At 33.6% G+C, this 18122-nt stretch overlaps 1 protein-coding gene and 1 long non-coding RNA gene across 3 annotated transcripts in view; one reads left to right on the plus strand and one right to left on the minus strand.

Moving 5' to 3' along the window:
* Eip74EF (Ecdysone-induced protein E74) overlaps window positions 1-18122 on the plus strand; it is a 166732-nt gene that overhangs the window by 88205 nt on the left and 60405 nt on the right. The gene's annotated exons all lie outside the window — the stretch shown is intronic.
* On the minus strand, window positions 4598-17756 carry LOC146534926 (uncharacterized). The gene is made up of 2 exons (XR_014878457.1): window positions 17233-17756; window positions 4598-4715 (listed from the first exon to the last, which is right to left on the minus strand). It is a non-coding gene; the product is annotated as an uncharacterized LOC146534926 (long non-coding RNA).

Raw genomic sequence — 18122 nt, forward strand, 5'->3', positions numbered from 1 at the left:
TTAAGAAAACGTACAAAAATTTTAACGTAACGGGAAAATGTTTATATGTATTCTTAATAAGTATTTTTCTTTAAAAATGTAGCTTTCGATAATTATAATTCAAATATCAAAAATTGTATCTAGTATAAAACTCCGTTCCCCACTTTCTGCCCAATGGAGGCATTGTGTGTTGAGTGGCAGAATTCAACGCCGCCCTTTGCCTCGACACCAGAGCGAAAAAATAGAAGTATAAATTTAAATTTATATTTCTATTTATTTTATTATTTAACTTTATTGTAAATTTACTGTGAATAACAGTGTTAAATATAATAGATTTTTTGTTAAAATTGAACTTTACTGTAACGTCAATTAAACCTGTGTAATTTAAGAACATTTTTAACATCACTACAAACCTTTTTGATTTTTAGATGTTATATAAATTGTTGTTTTTGTAGTAATTTTTAAATGGTAACTATTTAAAAAAATAATAATAAAATAAATATTTCATCTCCTCGAGTGGGATCGAACCCACAACCAGTCAGTTTAACAGTCACACTCTGTGCCTCTGCGCCACGACTGGCCTCTGGGTTTTTTTTAAACTGCATTACAATATTTCGAACTTTAGCTAGGCAAAGGGAACTCAGTATTGACACTCGTTTCTCCAAGACATTGCATATTGAGTGATAGAACTCAACGCCAAACTTTCCCTACCACAGTGGGAAAATAAAATGTAATATATAAAAATGAACTTTAAACCTAAATTACGTAAAATGTTCCCTAAAATATTTATACTTTGTATCTGACAACTGACAATTCTATCCAAAACGCTTTGAAAGCTTAAATACGCGAACATTGCACTGTGAGGGCGTCCCGGGGCCGTCGCTCGCGCCGTCTGGAGGGCGCCTCGTCCCATAAAGGCTGTAGGTAGGCCGATTGTGATATTTACCATGTTACAAGAACTGATATATATTGAGGAATAAAAACTCTCTGCCTCTAGAATTCGGGAGAAAGTAGGAAACGGATTACTATTAATGAGAATAGAGTGTTTTAACACTAGGTTACTAGGTTAAGTTTATCTTTATGAATCTGTGAGGGACGTGTCAAGATATATACGCTAAATGACTCTACTTTACGCTCATTTTAGGTGCATTGTAAATTAGGCGTAACTTAACGCTGATCATTGTCTTCGTCTTGATATTATTAATAGTGCAAACAAATAAAAAAATGTGTAGTTTGTTCTTACAGAATATGCGATTTTACGGAAATTATTGCGTCCAAAGTATCTATCTATATTCTATATATATAAAATCGAAAGGTCACTCACTCATCACGAAATCTCAGAAACTACAAGTGCTAGGAATCTCAAATTTTGCATACGAGTTACTTATATGACGTAGGTGCTCGCTACGACGGGAATTTGCAATATTCGACTTCTAAGGGGTTGTTTTTGGGGTCGAAAGTTTGTATGAAACTTCGTTACTACAAATGCTAGGAGTCTCAAATTTTGCATAGACGTCACTAGGACGTAGCCATGGAGACAGAAATTAATAATAACATAGTTCACGCGGGTGAAACCGCGAGCGGGCCGCTAGTTTTAATATAAATTTATAACTGTTTGATCAATTTCGTAATAAAAATTTTAAACTATACATAATTTTTAAAAGGTTGCACAAAACTAATACAAAAATAGTAAAATAAAAAATATATTGTAGTTGAAGTTATTATTGAAAGATTTTTCGTAATCAAAATAAGAAAAAAAATGAAAGGTTTGTGAGTGTTAGTTGTTAAAGTTTGGCAATGGTCGTAATTATTAGAAAAAAGGTCACAAGTTTTATTCTTTGTTAACGTAAATACATGCCGCTGTTCTGTACTATCGGTACTTAATATTATGAAGGTAAGAAAATTGTTTTATTGAATGCGCATATCTCAAAAACTACTGATTCAATTTTTTTTATGTATTGGATTATGCATATATTGAATGCTATAATATATAATATAATATTATTATGGTATAATATGGGCTATAATATAATATTATTACATTAACCGATGCAATCCTTTATATAGCTTAATTATTATCATAACACCACGGCGGCGAAGCGGCGGTTGAACTTCTAAAGATAAAAAATATATAGGATAAATGGCCTAACTCTGTAACTGAACTTACGACTATCGAAACATAAAATAGTATATATACTTATGAATATTAGTAATATTCCCTCTTTCGCCAGATCGCCGCCATGGAGCTTATATCTAAGTTCACTCAGGTTTACGCAATATGAGGAAAATTTTGGTCATCGACACGCCAGTCTAGAGGTCGATTTGCCCTTGTGTACTACAGCCAAATAACAGAAATTTACAACTAGAAATTTATATAGGTACCTACTGAAATAAATAACTCTTAGTTAAGTATAATTGTATGTATGTATATATCCCATAAAAACATGAATGCGACATGAAAGCCAAGTAAAATGTTAAGTACACCGACAAAAGTGTGTCAATATGGGTGCCGAGTTCTGTGTTCACTCGGGATAAAATTCAAGCTATTATTTTTGTAAATTGGTGTACTTCTAGTTTGTAGTCTAGACTATGTGATTGGTATTAAGATGTAGGAGAGCACTAAGAGAGGATTTCCCGGAAATCTAACGAGAACGGGAAAAACGAAATTTTTCTTTAAATAACAAAGCTAATAAAAAAGTATAACTATTCTTCATTCCTTCGATCATTCTGTTCTGTATATTGTATAAAAATAGAAATTTAACCAATCATATATGGTCTCCACAGTAGGAAGGTAGTCTAGAGGTCGGACGGTCACTTGTAGAGCGTAGTGCAACCTAGGGATTAAACTGAACTACTCGTATAAATAATAATTTATAACAGAGATCGAAATACCGATTGCTACCTAATTTGTAGAGTTAGTGAAAATTAGAGAATATCATGGCACATCATCAGACTATCTAATGTTTATCCCGTATAGTAAGACAAGCGTAAACTAAAAAATCGTTTATAATTTTTTTTTTTTTAAATTCTCTTGCGAAATTTAAACTCAGTTATACCTTTTATTATTTTACTAATCGATGTTACCCACTTAAATTATATAAAGTAGTAAAATATTCTTTGATATTACGAAATGTGAATGCCAGGCAGCGGTGTCGACGATCCGACGACTTTCATCCGGTCGTAGCTCCGTAGCGTCCTCTACGCCGTAGCGGGGCATTGCGTAGAGGTTTGACAGGTGTTATCTTACTTGTATTATGTTCTAGTTTATTAGCAAGGAACATTTTATAAAGTAATTATAAAATAAAGTAACCAAATAGTTTTGTTTCATTTTTTTAGAATAAAAAGTCATTTAATAATAATTATTATCATGGCAACTATTATGAAATTATATTGTACTTGGAGCTTTCTGCACGATTGCTACATAAATTGATTAGCTTTTAAAATTATATTACCAAAAATATTTAATTTGATAGCCTCTGGGACAATTTTCTTTCCAAATAATGTTTCTAGATGACATACAAAATACATTTTCATATACATATAGCTTCGTATATAAAATCGATTTCAACGACCATTCTGGTCCAGACGACCTTCATGTCTATTCGCACGTTATTTCACCTATATTCTACGAAATTCGTATAATATATGAAATAATTATGTCTGTTCTCAAATAGTAAATTATTTTATTTAAATTATTTTTCATTTCTCCGCTACAGTAGCCACTCAACACACTGTGTCTTGAAAATTGGGCGACGTGGTCTTAACATTAGGACCCTCTGCCTGCTATGTGGGATAAATTGAGAAGTAGATTACTTAATCGCCAATGTAATAGTTAGTGAGAAAGAACCAAGAGTTGAACTACTCCTTTCTAATTAGACAGGAGTGGAGGGAATTTAATAATCATTAAATTGAAAAAATAAGTGCCGCGCTTACTATAAATTGTAAATATTTCAGTTTTGTTCTATTTAAATTAAAAAATCCTAATATATTCATGTAAAGCAATAATAAATAAGCCTCTGTGCTATATCTAGTCTACGTAATCTCCCTCTAAGCCTGTGGAAGTCACATTAAGATCCCGTTCACCTCGTCTGGAGTCCGGGCAAAGGACGGAGAACTGCGTGCATTTGACGATAGAATGTTAAAGTTTGGACTAAAGGCTATGGAAATTTAATTTCAAACATAATATTGTTTATGTTTTATACATTTTGCCGTACACTTATTTTGTTAAAATAGAGAGAAAAATATGCCGAGAAATTTTAAGTCACTCTGTCGTCTCGGTCTTTTTGCTTATTTTAAGTCAAATGTTTTTTTTTTATTTTATACTCCTTATGTGTATAGTTTCTTTCGGTCTTTTTCGTGGCTTTATGTATTGGTGATGTACGGCTGCAATACAACATTATAAAATCGGAAGTATTCTAAAGAAAAAAGTGACGTGTTTGTTTTATTTCCTTAATTTTAGAAAAATAAAACACGCATTCATCTTTAAAAGTTACATTTTCTAGTTCAATAATTGAACTTGTTTGTTTACTAATTACGTCACTAATAAATTTAATAATATTCGAAGATTTGAACTTATAACCTATATGAACAAATTTAAAATGATTTTATAATTAAAGAATTTTTAAATAAAAAAATTTAATACTTTAGGTTCAAAGCTAAAATTTCTGGAAGTCTCGTAAAATCTTCCTTCACCTCGTCTGGGGTTCGGTCGTGAGGGCAGTCACCTGCCTGCATCCCTGGGATATAGACAATTCAAAATATTATCTCAACTAGACTTTGATATTTTGGTTTAATTTAGTTAAGTTATTATATAAGAGTCTAAGATATGAGAATCTTTGCTTATTATAATGAATAACTGGGACCAGTGTTACCCAAGGGGCATAAGCATGCGACTATTAACGCGATAGTATGTGGGTTCGATTCCTATTCGAGGAAATGAAATATGCGGACGCGTAAGGCTAACAGAACAAGTAAATTGGTATATAAGATTGATATAAGAGTTTTTACTTATAGGGAAAAAAATACATAGATATTTAACAAAACAGATTGTTTTGTCACTAAAAGGTTCACCTCGTCTGGCGTCCGGGCGAAGGGGCACCAACCCGAATGCATAACTGTGAAGCAGGATTATCCCAACTATTACTTTACTTATACTATTTATATTATATAAATATGTGTATATGTTTAAACATTAAATTCCTAACATTGTCATTATATATATTGCATTATTTCATGAAAATTTGTTACTTTCGTGAAATAATACAATAAAAATAATTTCAGGAAATAATATGAAGTTTTAAATGAAATTAATATACCTACATTTTCATTTCCTCTACGTATTCTATCGGAATTTTATGATTTTAATGTTAAATTATTTAGTTATGAATTAATTGATTGCATAAATTTTGTACTTTTACAGTTAAGATAAGTCTGGGAACCGTCTATTTGTATTTGTATTTTTTTAGCTTCGCGCTGTATCCCTTCCATAGCAGAGTAGACAGAGGTAGAACCAGGGAACCTGCTGTTCAGACACTGCGATTCCCATTAGGACTTCCGTTCCCATCTTGCCACCAAATTCATGAGGCATTTTATGCCTCACTACCGTGCCATTTACACCCTGCGTCATGGTAGCCCAACGGAATTGTGTTTTTTTTGTTGTTAAATTTTAAATTGATAATATAGTATATTATATTACCAGTGAAGAGAACTCAATGGAGATGCACTACGAGCCCCCAATATCTGTAAAAAATATACCTTGTAACTTAATTTAAATATCGTGCTCTATATTGATAATAATCTTAAATATCTAACTATAAAGTTCGTCTGTCTGGTGGAAGTGAGTTGAAAGCCTCTTCGTCCGGACGGCGGGTTGCTGAACTTATGCAACAAGGGTGGTACGAGGAATGCAGGGGGGGGGGGGGGGGGGGGGGTTACGAAACTGTGGGGCTTGCTTAAAATATATTTTATAAATCTATTATATATTTCAGGAATTGTATGACTGTAGACTTGACTTGTAGGTTGTCGGTTCGATTCTTACTTAGGGAATGATTTTGTTTAAATTATTTTCATTATCCCGCTTCGGTATGTAAAGCGTGACATTAAATTCAGCCGCAATTTAACACGCAATATTTCTAAATTTTAGATTTTTTTTTCAAATCTTACCACGAGTTTTCCACTGCCTATCCTGCTATATACGAAATACTACGTGAAGCTATCAAAAATCACACGTTTATATTATATTACTAATAGTTAACATTTTTAAAAACAATATATAGAAAAAAAAGGAGAGTCAACTCAGTGTTTTATCACTATATTTTCCGGTCACATAATTTAATATAAAAAAGCTTCAATAATAAATAATAGTAAATATTAGTCCCACCTATATATAAGCTCAAAATAAGCCTAGATTTGGAAGCACACGCAAAACTTTGAATATTTCATCGAGTATTGTTTGTTTAGGCCCGTATATACGGTGCGTGATATTACTGCGAATTCTGAACTAAGCCTTTAACCGCAGACGATGAAAAAACGCTGGGAAAATACAAATATTTCATATATATGTGGCTCGGGGCTCTAATATATTTTATTAAATTAGTTACTTCTATTACTTTGGACATTACGTGTTCAAAGGCGGAACTTAACGCCGCATTTTGTTTTACCAGAGTGAAGACAATCATTCAAGCGTCACGTTTAAAAGACAATTATCACATTTACAATGAATATGTTAATAAAGAAAAACTACATTTAAAGTTTAGGATATTAAAACTGACTTCTATACTTAGTATTTTAATGCCGTCTTTATCTTGGCGATAGGAGATTTAAGGTGTTGAACTCGGTACCATCATTTGAGCTCAGTTTATTTTCACTGCGCTAAACCAATATAATAATAAGAAAGTACAAATTATTTCATTAAAATGCATATATATGTGTGTATCTAAATATGTATATTATGTATGTCTCCTTGTACATATATATGTATGTATGTATATATATATAACAAACACCTCGACATGTCGGGTTGTACGTGAAAATTCCTAACCACCAGAATAATTAATAATTCAGACGCACACACACACACATACACACAGCAAATAAGATAAGAGCACACTAACGCACCGCACACATACAAACCTAACGCACACAAACGTAAACGTCTAGACAACTTGTTAAAATGCGGTGTTCCGGGACTCAACATTCGTGAGTAGGATAGGTCACGGACCAAGTCGTCTCTTTCTATCCTATAGCTCTATCCCGCTCTATCATCAAACGAAACTCTACCAACTGAATTTTAGCTTTATCCCAACGCAATAAATCTCAAAATTACACAATAATTGCATCAGGTACAAATTTCGCTTTCAAAGCTCAAAGGTAATATTTCATAAGGGAGTAAGTTGACTCTATATTATAATATAATGAACCTTATGTTTAAGTTATAGAGGTTAAAATCGAGTTTTTCTGTGGATAGGTCTTTTCAGGTCTCCCAGTTCTAGGTTTGTCCTTGAGCTGAGACGAATTAGTAGGGAATAATAATTTATGTAAATGTGCGTGTGTGTTGATACTACAGGCATGTACGTGTGTGCCATAAGGCTGTGTCCCCGTCGTCATTTATTCAAAACCTCTGGGGCTGAAAGGGTATTCGGGTTCGAATTCGGGGCTTAGTATGGTATGTTTTTTTAATTTAGACTACGTTTAGTTACTACTAAACGTTAGGTCGAGCTGAAAATGTTATCTCTGTGGAATCGTAAATATTAATATGGAAATCTTATTAAATGTCTTAACGTGTTATTTATAGGACAGAATATATTTAATTTAAAATATCATTGTATATGTATCGATTTCATATATTTTAGTTTGTTCAACCTCCTTAACAGCTTTACGCTGTATCCATAACAAACAGCAAGATAGAAGTTACGTAGAGTGTTAGGACACTTCGTTTCTCACTCTACTCAATTTTCAACACATTGCGGATTGAGCGCCGGTACTTAATGTGTCGCTTGAAAAAGTGTAGCGTTAAGTTCTATTTTAGAAAATTTTCATAAAAAAAGATTATTTTTTTGTATGAATATCTACCAATATGGAGTTCGAACCCACAACGATCATTCTTTCGGAGAGATGCCGGTGTACTCTTCTCTACCTAACCCTGCTCAAAAGAGGCTTGCTGTTATACAAATATATACTTTCGAAAGAATATAATAACATTAATTATTATAATGTCTCCAGTATATAAAGAGTTTTACAAAGGCTACGTATATGTGCCATATATAATTAGATTTCGCTTTGTAAAGAAATCTGTTACGGACGACCGATCCTTTTATTTAGGTTTTGGACAATTTCAGTATAAAAATTGCGAAAGTATAACTACAACAATGTTAAATTGATTCGATAGAATTTTCCAGGGAATTTACTAGAAGTTTCCCAAGTTCCCCAGAAAAAGAAAATTATATTGTAGACTTCAGCTTCAGTTGTTTAAATAATTGTTTTAGTAAAAGTAATTGTTCTTATACCTTTTTTTTTCAAAAAGGCTAAATCCTTTTTTCTTCTGAGAATAATATTATTATAAAAATTACAAAAAGAAATCATTGTAATATAAAAATAAATCTTTTATCTATGCTTATTAAATATCTGTATATAAAAATAATCAGTTAACTAAATGAATTATTTACGGACAATTATTAGAAATATACCTTTTATTACCATAAAGCCTCCTTTCCATTTCATATATGTATTCCGTGTAACCATATCAAAAATTACACCAATACATCATCCAGAGTTCGTACTCCAGACCCCAGTATCAAATATTTCTAGCAACACGCAAAGGCTTCCGAGACGCCGCCCACCGCCCTGTCTGAAGGTCGTTTGGGAGGACGTTACCCTCCGTCTACACTCTACACCCACAAAACCATCCGAAAACCTCCTATGTATAACTTTCTTTATACAACCACCCTGTATACTGTAGAGCCCCTGTAGAGCAACTGTAGGGCCCGTGTCTGTGTGAGTGTGTGCGCTGGTGTGGGTGTACATGCCTGTAAGTATATGTCTGGGCTGAAATTCACGTAATTAGATGGTTTATGTCATGAAATGCGGTGGAAATTTTTATTGTAGCAATAATTGCGTCATTGCTTTCCCCCTTGTGATGTAGAGCTTCGATTTTTCAAGTTTCTGGGTGTCATCAGTTTATATATTATACGATTATTTTAACATATTGCGGATTTGTAATAGATAACACTTATCGTAAAAAGAGGTCAATTTAGATCTGTCCAGTAGTTTCAAATTTGAGTGTGCAATAATGATTTTTTTAATATTTAATTGTACGATAACCTGAGGAAGTTTTGTGTGACTTTAAACACGACGGTTGTTTGTTCAATCTCCACTCAGGGAAATTAAATTGTTTTCATTTCCTGGCTCTAGTAAGCATTGAATTTCTTCACTCAACAAATCTTGAAAATTATGCGTAAAGTGGAGAACAGAATATTTTAACATTAGGTTTCCTTCTGTCTCTATCTACCCAGCTGTATGAAGCTATAATACTATTTTTTTTATATAAAAATGTTTACGCATTAAACAAAAATTTTGCAAATCCCAGGAACGAGGTAGCATATGTATAATTAATTATTACCCACCGGCGCGGCGTCCTAATATTAACCTTCACAATGGATGTTTTTGTAAAGCCTTGTGTGCTTTCATGTATTCTGAACCCGTTTCTAGGACATAAATATGTATTACATAGCCTAGAATACAGTATATAACGTGACGCCTTTATAACATTGCTTTTTTAGTATAAATAGATTGTTCTGACGAACGTTAGGGGTTTATTATCGGTGTTTATATAGACTAAGCGTTCTGAACGTATGTCGCGGCGTTAATCTCAGCACTGGAACAGTTTCGTAGAATCATATATATTCAATATTATGTAGGTATATAAGAAAATAAATAAAGAGTGGAATTAGATTCAGTCAATATTTGACAAATACTGAAATTTCATGTAGCCGATGGCCTATTTTAAAAATAAATAAGGGAATTCAAATTTTTTACATTATGTAAGTAATTTTTTTTTATATTTATATAATTAACAATACTATATTAAGGGGTTTGATAGGTGATAATAGTACCGTCTATCTTCTTTTAAGATTCTTTGTATTTAATCTCAAAAGACAAATTGCGGATTTCAGCGGGATGTATAATATATAATGGAAAAAAATATACGGAGTTCCTTTTCTAGAACTTGACAGCTGACAGTACCTGTCAAACGTTCTCTTGCCAAAATTCCCATGACACTTTAACAGGAAGTACAGACAAAAAATATATTATGAATTTGAGATCTTTAATTTTTTAATTTAATATGTATCTTGTTTATATCCTTTTTGTAAATTATTATATTTCTTTCCTTTGAGTAATTCCACTAAATAAGCTATTTTCTTGTGTTTTCAGGTAAGAGTGACAATGTTATTAGTCAAATAAGTTTAAGCGCTCATCACAAAATATTAAATTGAGGTAAGTTCTATAAAAAATCAAACAAAATAAATATTATCTCACTGTAAACACGATGATTGAGGATTCGATTCCCTTTTTGAAGAATAATTTTATTCAAGTTATTTTCTTGGCTCTTTTTACTAAGCTATCAATAAACGCGGCGTTAAGTAAGGTACTTTTTCCTACCTAACCTACTGTGAGAGAAAATGTTAAAGCGGTATATATGTAAAGCTGTATAAATGTACAAAAAGCAACAAAAACATTTACTATTCTACACTTTAAGTAAATTACAATATTTAAGAAGTAACAAAATAATACAAACTTAACAAATAACTAGAGTGTCTTACAAAAATAATAGTAAAATAGTATTGTAGATCCATTCACAAACTTTCGTTTACCAGCTGCATAGCTGTGTGCAATGCACACTGTATGTGCACACACCGCGCCTGTGTGTGTGTGTGCAGGAAGAAAGTGCATTCTAACCGCCAGGGAAACCTGACATTGAACAAGCGATACGTCTCGCGATAGACCGACCTACTTACAGTTACGTCAAATGGTTAGAGTTACCTTATTAAAATAATGTTAACTTGTATTTCTTAAGATATATTTATGTTATTATGAGATATAGATTGATATTTGATATTGATGGAGAAAGAATGTTTTTACGTCCGTTGTTCCGCCAATTGTTCCGCCGCTGTGTCCTAATATTAGGTTCCCAGGTTCCCTCTGCCTTAAATAAACATAAATCTCTAATATAATCGTGACCTACATAGTTATGTTACGAATGTTTTCAGTATTCAGTCGGTACGAGCAGAGTGCATGCTATGAATTTAGTTTTTCACGGTGAAGGTTATGCTTGGGAAAGTCACCTTAGCCGTACCTGACCTAGTTTTGCGCGGGTGTTATTGCATGTATTAAGAGAAGTGTTGGTGTTTATTTAGTTTTATGACGTGAATTATTGTGTCTGCGAAGAAAAATAAAGAAAAGAAAAGTTTTTACAATCATGATGATTGATTTAGTGAAGAGAGAATATTTAGTGAGCAGACACTCTGTTCCTCACGTACCGCCTATTTTTCGAGATATTGCATATTGAAAATCAGAACTCTTGGCGGAACTTAACACTGCATTTTGTCTTATTACCAGAGCGAGGAAATAAAAACAGTTTATTCCCGCGAACAAGTTAAATCATATTGAAACATAACTCTACTGAAAACCAGAAATAAAGCCTTAAAAACTTAAAAATAAAACACTACAAGAGTTGATTTGATTGTCACTTAAACAAACATTTCACTTCAACTATTATTTTAGAAACAACAAACCTAAAGTTATTACAAAATCTAAACAAGACAAAGCAACAACGAGTTTAATATTAATTAGATATCCAGAAATTCGTCTAGACTCCGTCCTTGGCTAGGCCTTGTAGCCAGAGGGCTACATCGGGATATTATTTATTCATCAAATATTACTTGAAATCCTATTTCTGAGATAACTAACTGAGGTACCTAAGTGCCATCTAGGTAGGTATTCTAAGACGGTAGCATTCGCTATAATATTCCTATACATATATACTTATAATTTGTTGACGTTAGAAATAACGTTACGTAAAATTCTCTAATAATTTATGTTATACTAAGTAAATGAATAACTGATTGTGTTCTACATAATTTTATCTTTGATATTGCTGAAATAATTTTTGGCTAGGGGCTGTTTCGTTCTAATATCAATCTTTTAGCTACTACATCTTGTGTGGATTTGTTAAAGGTTTGATATAATGAAAAAATATTGATGTTTGTTGAAAAGACATAGCGCGGCGTTGAGTTCTGCCATCCAACACGCAATGACTCGATTTGACCGTATTTTAATATATACATTTCTACACATACATTTCTACCATTTTAAAGTGTTATTCTACACTAGGGACAGAAAAATATTTTTGCAAATAAGACGTTACCAACATAAATAACTTATAAACTACTGTATAAGAATTTCTATGAATATAACTTTATAAGTTTAGTGGTCACACTTGGTCGCTTCCCAAAAGGCTCAGGTTCTAGTCCCGCTACGTTAAAATTAAAAAAAAACGTTCACTTCAATATATTTCTTGTTATTTCTTACACATTTCATATATATGAGACAAATCGCTAAGAATGCACAATCTCTGTAGTAATTACACACGCAATGAAAACTCTCACACATACGTCTCAATTAAAGTAAAACCGAAAGGGAAACGAGTGATGAGCGAGTTTCTAGGAATATACCACCAGCTGGTTGGACACTTACTATAATTTAGTTAAGTAGTATTAAAAGTAGTAAGAGAGGCCTTTGTGACGCAGTGGACGCGTATTCGGTACACGCATTGGTTGTCGGTTCGAGATCACTTCTAGAGAAAGTGAGTTATGTCCATTGCTTTAGGAATTTAGGTGGAAAGTTAGGAAAGGATATTGACAATAGGTTCTATTTTTCTACTCCGCTATATGCGGGATAAAGCGTGAAGCTTAAAATGAAAGATTAAATAGCCTCACACAGTATCCCGCGAATAGCTGGCTAGGCAGAGGGAACCTAGTGTCAAACCACATTTCCCACGTACCTAACTTTCTAGACATTACGTATTTATTGGTGAAATTCAACGCCGTGCTTGTTACCAAAGGAAAGAAATGAAAATAATTCATTCATATATCGATAAACGAACTAATCTCCAACAAAATCTAATACAATGTAGCATTATATCATTTCGATCCAAAGTACTAATGTAATTCTAGCTTACAGCTGTAATCACATTACCGGCTATTTATGCCCTAGATCTGCTCCATTGTTTTTATTATGCTGCTAACAAAACATTTGGAAAAGCAAAACTTTTTATATTAGCTTCGAGGAAGCTACTTTTATTATGTGTTCCCGAATTCTAGGCTTAGGGAACTGTACAGAGAACTTCTGTGGTGCTAAAACATTCCGCCCCCCACTTTTCGCCAATTATTCCTGAGATTTTACGTTCAACGGCGAAACCCAACGTCGCCTTTTATGTTTTATTAATATGCCTTTAAAAATATTTATATTGATGAGTACTCTTTGGTATGTTTTCTTAATTGAAACAGAACATAAGTAATACAGGGTGAGTCATATTGAACTTTCCGATTTCAATAAGGTGTGTATTAAAAACAAAGCGACATGCAGTAAAAATTATTTTATTGTTTGAAAGCACATAACATGCAGTTTTAATTTAGTTGGTTTTAAAAATGATATCCTGTAAATGTCTACCTCCATTGACCACACACTGCTGAAGCCTTTCCCGGAAGTTGTCCATTACTCGTCGAGTCATATTCAGCGGAATAGCATTGATTTCTTCCGTGATTGCAGCCTTCAGTTCATCGATGGTTCGGGGACGATGCGTGTACACCTTTTCCTTCAGGTAACCCCAGAGAAAGAAATCGCAGGGGGTTAAATCAGGTGATCTCGGCGGCCACCCAACGTCACCTCGCAAAGAAATGAGATGACCGGGAAACATTTGTCGCAGGATTTCCATTGAACGCCTGGATGTATGGGCTGTAGCACCATCTTGTATGGGTGAAATTTAAGGTCTCTATGCAGTATTCTGCGGACACTACTGAAAGATAATCCTAGTGAAGCGGCATGTTTCCGAACAGAACGCCGAGGGGATTGTTGAATTGAAGCCCGCACTCTATCCACGTTTTCCGCTGACGTTGACGTCCTAATTCGGCCTTGTGGTCTTGTTTTTAATGCTGATGATGTTGCTCTAAAATTTGATACCCAATTTCTGATTGTTGGTCCAGTGGGAATGGGATCACGTCGACCAATAGCAAAATGTAAACGGAACGCACGCTGTGTTGTGATCACGGAGCCGCCATTTTTAATAAACTCTTCAACTACGAACGCACGATGTTGTCCCGACCAAGCCATTGCTCACACTAAAACTGCATGTCATGGCGCGTCTAATGACACCATCCCCACCCTTCTACTCCTTCCCTTCTTCGTGCAACGTCCTTCCAAAACCGGAAAGTTCAATATGACTCACCCTGTATAACTTTTATAGTAATATAACGTTATGCTTGTAATACTTTGAGGATCAACAACGTATTAAAGGATCTAGTGTAAATTCACTCCGCCCAAACATTTTCCTCTTTTTTCTTTCCGCCCAAATATAAATATTACCTTTTGAGTGTTATACAGTGTAAAATTGTATAGTATTATCGAAAAATATTTAATTCTTATGTTAATTCATACTTTTCCCCGCTCGAAGAAATGAAATATTTATTTAATTTGGATTTTTTTAGCTCAGTTAATTCATAGCTGTTGTCAACTATTCTACACGCCATATCTAATGAACTCGTATCTACTATAGTATCTACTACTATAGTATAGTTGTAAACGAGTCTACTGTTTGAATACTTATCTACTATAGTAGTAAGCTCACAAAGTTTACTTAGTAACCATATGAAGGCGCATAGAGAGGAGAGTGGTGTACTGGTAGTTTCCCTGGTCGCACGGCAGTCGCGTGGTTTTTCATGTAAAACAATGTCATAATTGCGACGGTTTCCACTTTCAATTTCGCTGCCGCTGCAAAAACTGCATTCATCCCGTCTTATGTAGCGTTAGCAAAAAAAAGTGGTATAATATTTATTTTGTTGATTTTTAATATTATATAGTTAGAATGTATATAGTAGAGGTTTTACTGAATGGTCTGTTTGTTTATCTAAAATAAAATATATAGTATAGTATAGCATACTAAAGTAAACAAGGAACGGAACCGAACGTATGTTTTGAGTGCCTACAATAAGAATTATGTTTTCCTTTTATCTATATATATAAAATCGAAAGGTCACTCACTCATCACAAAATCTCAGAAACTACATGTGCCAGGTATATCAAATTTTGCATAGGAGTTACTTATAGGACGTAGGTGCTCGCTAAGACGGGAATTTGCAATATTCGACTTCTAAGGGGTTGTTTTTGGGGTTGAAAGTTTGTATGAAACTTCGTTACTACAAATGCTAGGAGTCTCAAATTTTACATGGACGTCACTTATAGGACGTAGGTATTCATGGAGACAGAAATTAATAATAACGTAGTTTACGCAGGCGAAGCCGCGGGCGGGCCGCTAGTTTTTATATATTGTTCCCGTAAAAATTGCATTAACAATGAAAAATAGTGTCCTAACTCCAATTCTTTAACGAAATACAAACATAGGCAATAACTTCGAACGCCAGTGGTGATTAGTTAATAATAAAAAACTCTCTCTCTCTCCGCATAACCTAGCAAAAATAAAAGAAAGTGTAATACAATAACATCTCATTTAATATTTCAATAAGTATGTTTCACGTTATTATACCTCGACCAAGTGTCCGAGAGCCTCCAGTCGAATTATACCAAACAAACACCCTATCCCATACTTTCACCATTGCATGCTGACGGTACACCTAACGTGTTTGTTTACAGTTTTCACTATCTATATACATATCTCGCGAGAGAAAATTCCACGCGATTACCGCTTTTTTCTTGTGCATCTAGTCTAAGTGCATGCCGATGTAGATAATTAGATCAGTGTAACGGAGTTATAGAGTCTTATAGTGTACTAGTTTTTTAACTCTGGCGTCGTCCTCACGGGCAAATGGAAATAAGTTGTAGTGGTGTATGACATATGTAAGTGCCTAAGGTAACCCTGAGGTCAGTCGTGGTACAAGGTGCAGTGTGCGACGATAAACGCTATAGGTTGTGGTTCGATTTCCACCACTCAACATAGAGTGACTCTCTCGACGGAAAGGAGAGAACAGAAGTGTCTTTACAGTAGATTCCCAGGGTTCACACACAGTAGTTCCTAAAATCACCGAAACAAACTCTTCAGCTCTCAAATAGCAAGGAGTTAAAAGTTGGCACGAAAAACTATATCTACTCTTTATTACCTAGTCCTCATCAGCTTCATCATTAAAGGTCAACAAAATCATTAAAAATCACTAATCCCACGTTTTCATTTGACTAGTAACTTAGTAAATATAATTAAAATGTAAATAGCAACATTTGCTTAATATTCATTATTATGGACAACTTTTAAGTCGGTAATATTGTAGAGATCTTTATAAAGATATGTCTAAAAGAAGACATGTCTAACTAACGGCCTGGTTATAAATTATAATTTAGAATGGACTTCGAATCTATGCCCTTTGAATCCCACTTTTTATAATTTTATTATGTAAATAATTACATTTAAAATAAAAAAAAAAATTAAAGTTTCAGTATTTTTTTTTTATTTTTTCACTCTGGTGTCCGAGGCAAAAGAATGGCGTTGAGTTCCACCACTCAACACGCAATGCCTCCAAAATTCATAGGAAAGTAGGGAGCGGGGTGTCTTAACAATATGCTTCTCCTGCCTACTCTGCCACATGTGGGATACAGCATGAAGCTGAAAAAAAATAGCTTTAAGAAACTATAAAACCTGGAAATAATTGACAAGGACCTGTCATCCTTTATTATTTACAATTATTACTTAGTACGTATGTTATTAGAACATAAACACTTGATCTTATTTACTTTTAAATTTTACAATATTTAATTGTCACTTACATTATTGTTTTTAAACGGTATCTCAAGTATGTGTTGTTGCTAGAAGCTTTGAAGCGTAGAGTGATTAAATTTACCGGAATTACCGATAATAAGAGGATATGTTAAAAAAAACATTTTATAAGCAAATTATTAGCTGGGAAGAACAGATAACATGGAAGGCAATAAAACTATTCGTCACTTTCTATTTTAAAAATATATATATAAACTCACGCTGTATCCTATAGCCCTGCTGGGCAGGTAGAGGGAACCTAATGTTAGGACATCTTGTTCTCCAAACACCGCCCCCTCTTTTCGAGACATTGCGTGTTGACCTCGCCGCGAGTTCTTGTCTTACCACATTGAGGAAACAAAAGTAAATTATTTCCCCGAGTGATAATCGAACCCACAAGCATCGCGTTTACAATCATGTAGAATGCCGATGAGTCAAGACGGATATTTCGAATTAAAATACATATAACTGATAATAACTGGATACTTTATAGCCATTTTATGACTCTACAACTTAAAATGAAGTAAAGATATATTTAAAAAGTGCATAATCTATAAAAAGTAAAGTGATAAAGAACCAAACACACTAATCTAGCCGGCGCCAATATTCTATTTATATGAGAAAAAAGTAAAAAGCCAGCCTTCCTGTGCTAATCGTTGCCAATTACGAGTTTGTGTGTGTGTGCGTGTGTGTGAGGGTTCCTGCGTGTGCGCATCTCAACCTTGAGTCCGGCCGTCGACTGCTACTTGCCTGAGCGCTATCGGTTCGGAAACTTTAATAAACTATTTGAAATATAAATAATAAATGTATATTTAGTTACAAACAATTATTACACATTAACAAATTTTTCTCGAATCTCGAAACTCGAATGGGCGGAGAGTATGGATAAACAGTGTTTTAACACTAGGTTTACTTTGTCTGCTCTGGTAAAAAGATATTTTGACAAATAAGGTTTTTTAGTATTTTTCCACAAAACTTTACTACTAGTTACTTTTTATAATTTTATAATTTTAAATGTCTTTGTAAATTTGAAATAAGTAACAAAATTTTTATTACAATAACTACACCTAAGAATTTTTAAGTAAAACTAAAATTTTATTGTTAACAATAA

The sequence above is a fragment of the Heliconius melpomene genome, chromosome 11, assembly GCF_056956725.1.
Source record: "Heliconius melpomene rosina isolate 202511_hmr_F chromosome 11, ASM5695672v1, whole genome shotgun sequence".
Lineage (NCBI taxonomy): Eukaryota > Metazoa > Arthropoda > Insecta > Lepidoptera > Nymphalidae > Heliconius > Heliconius melpomene.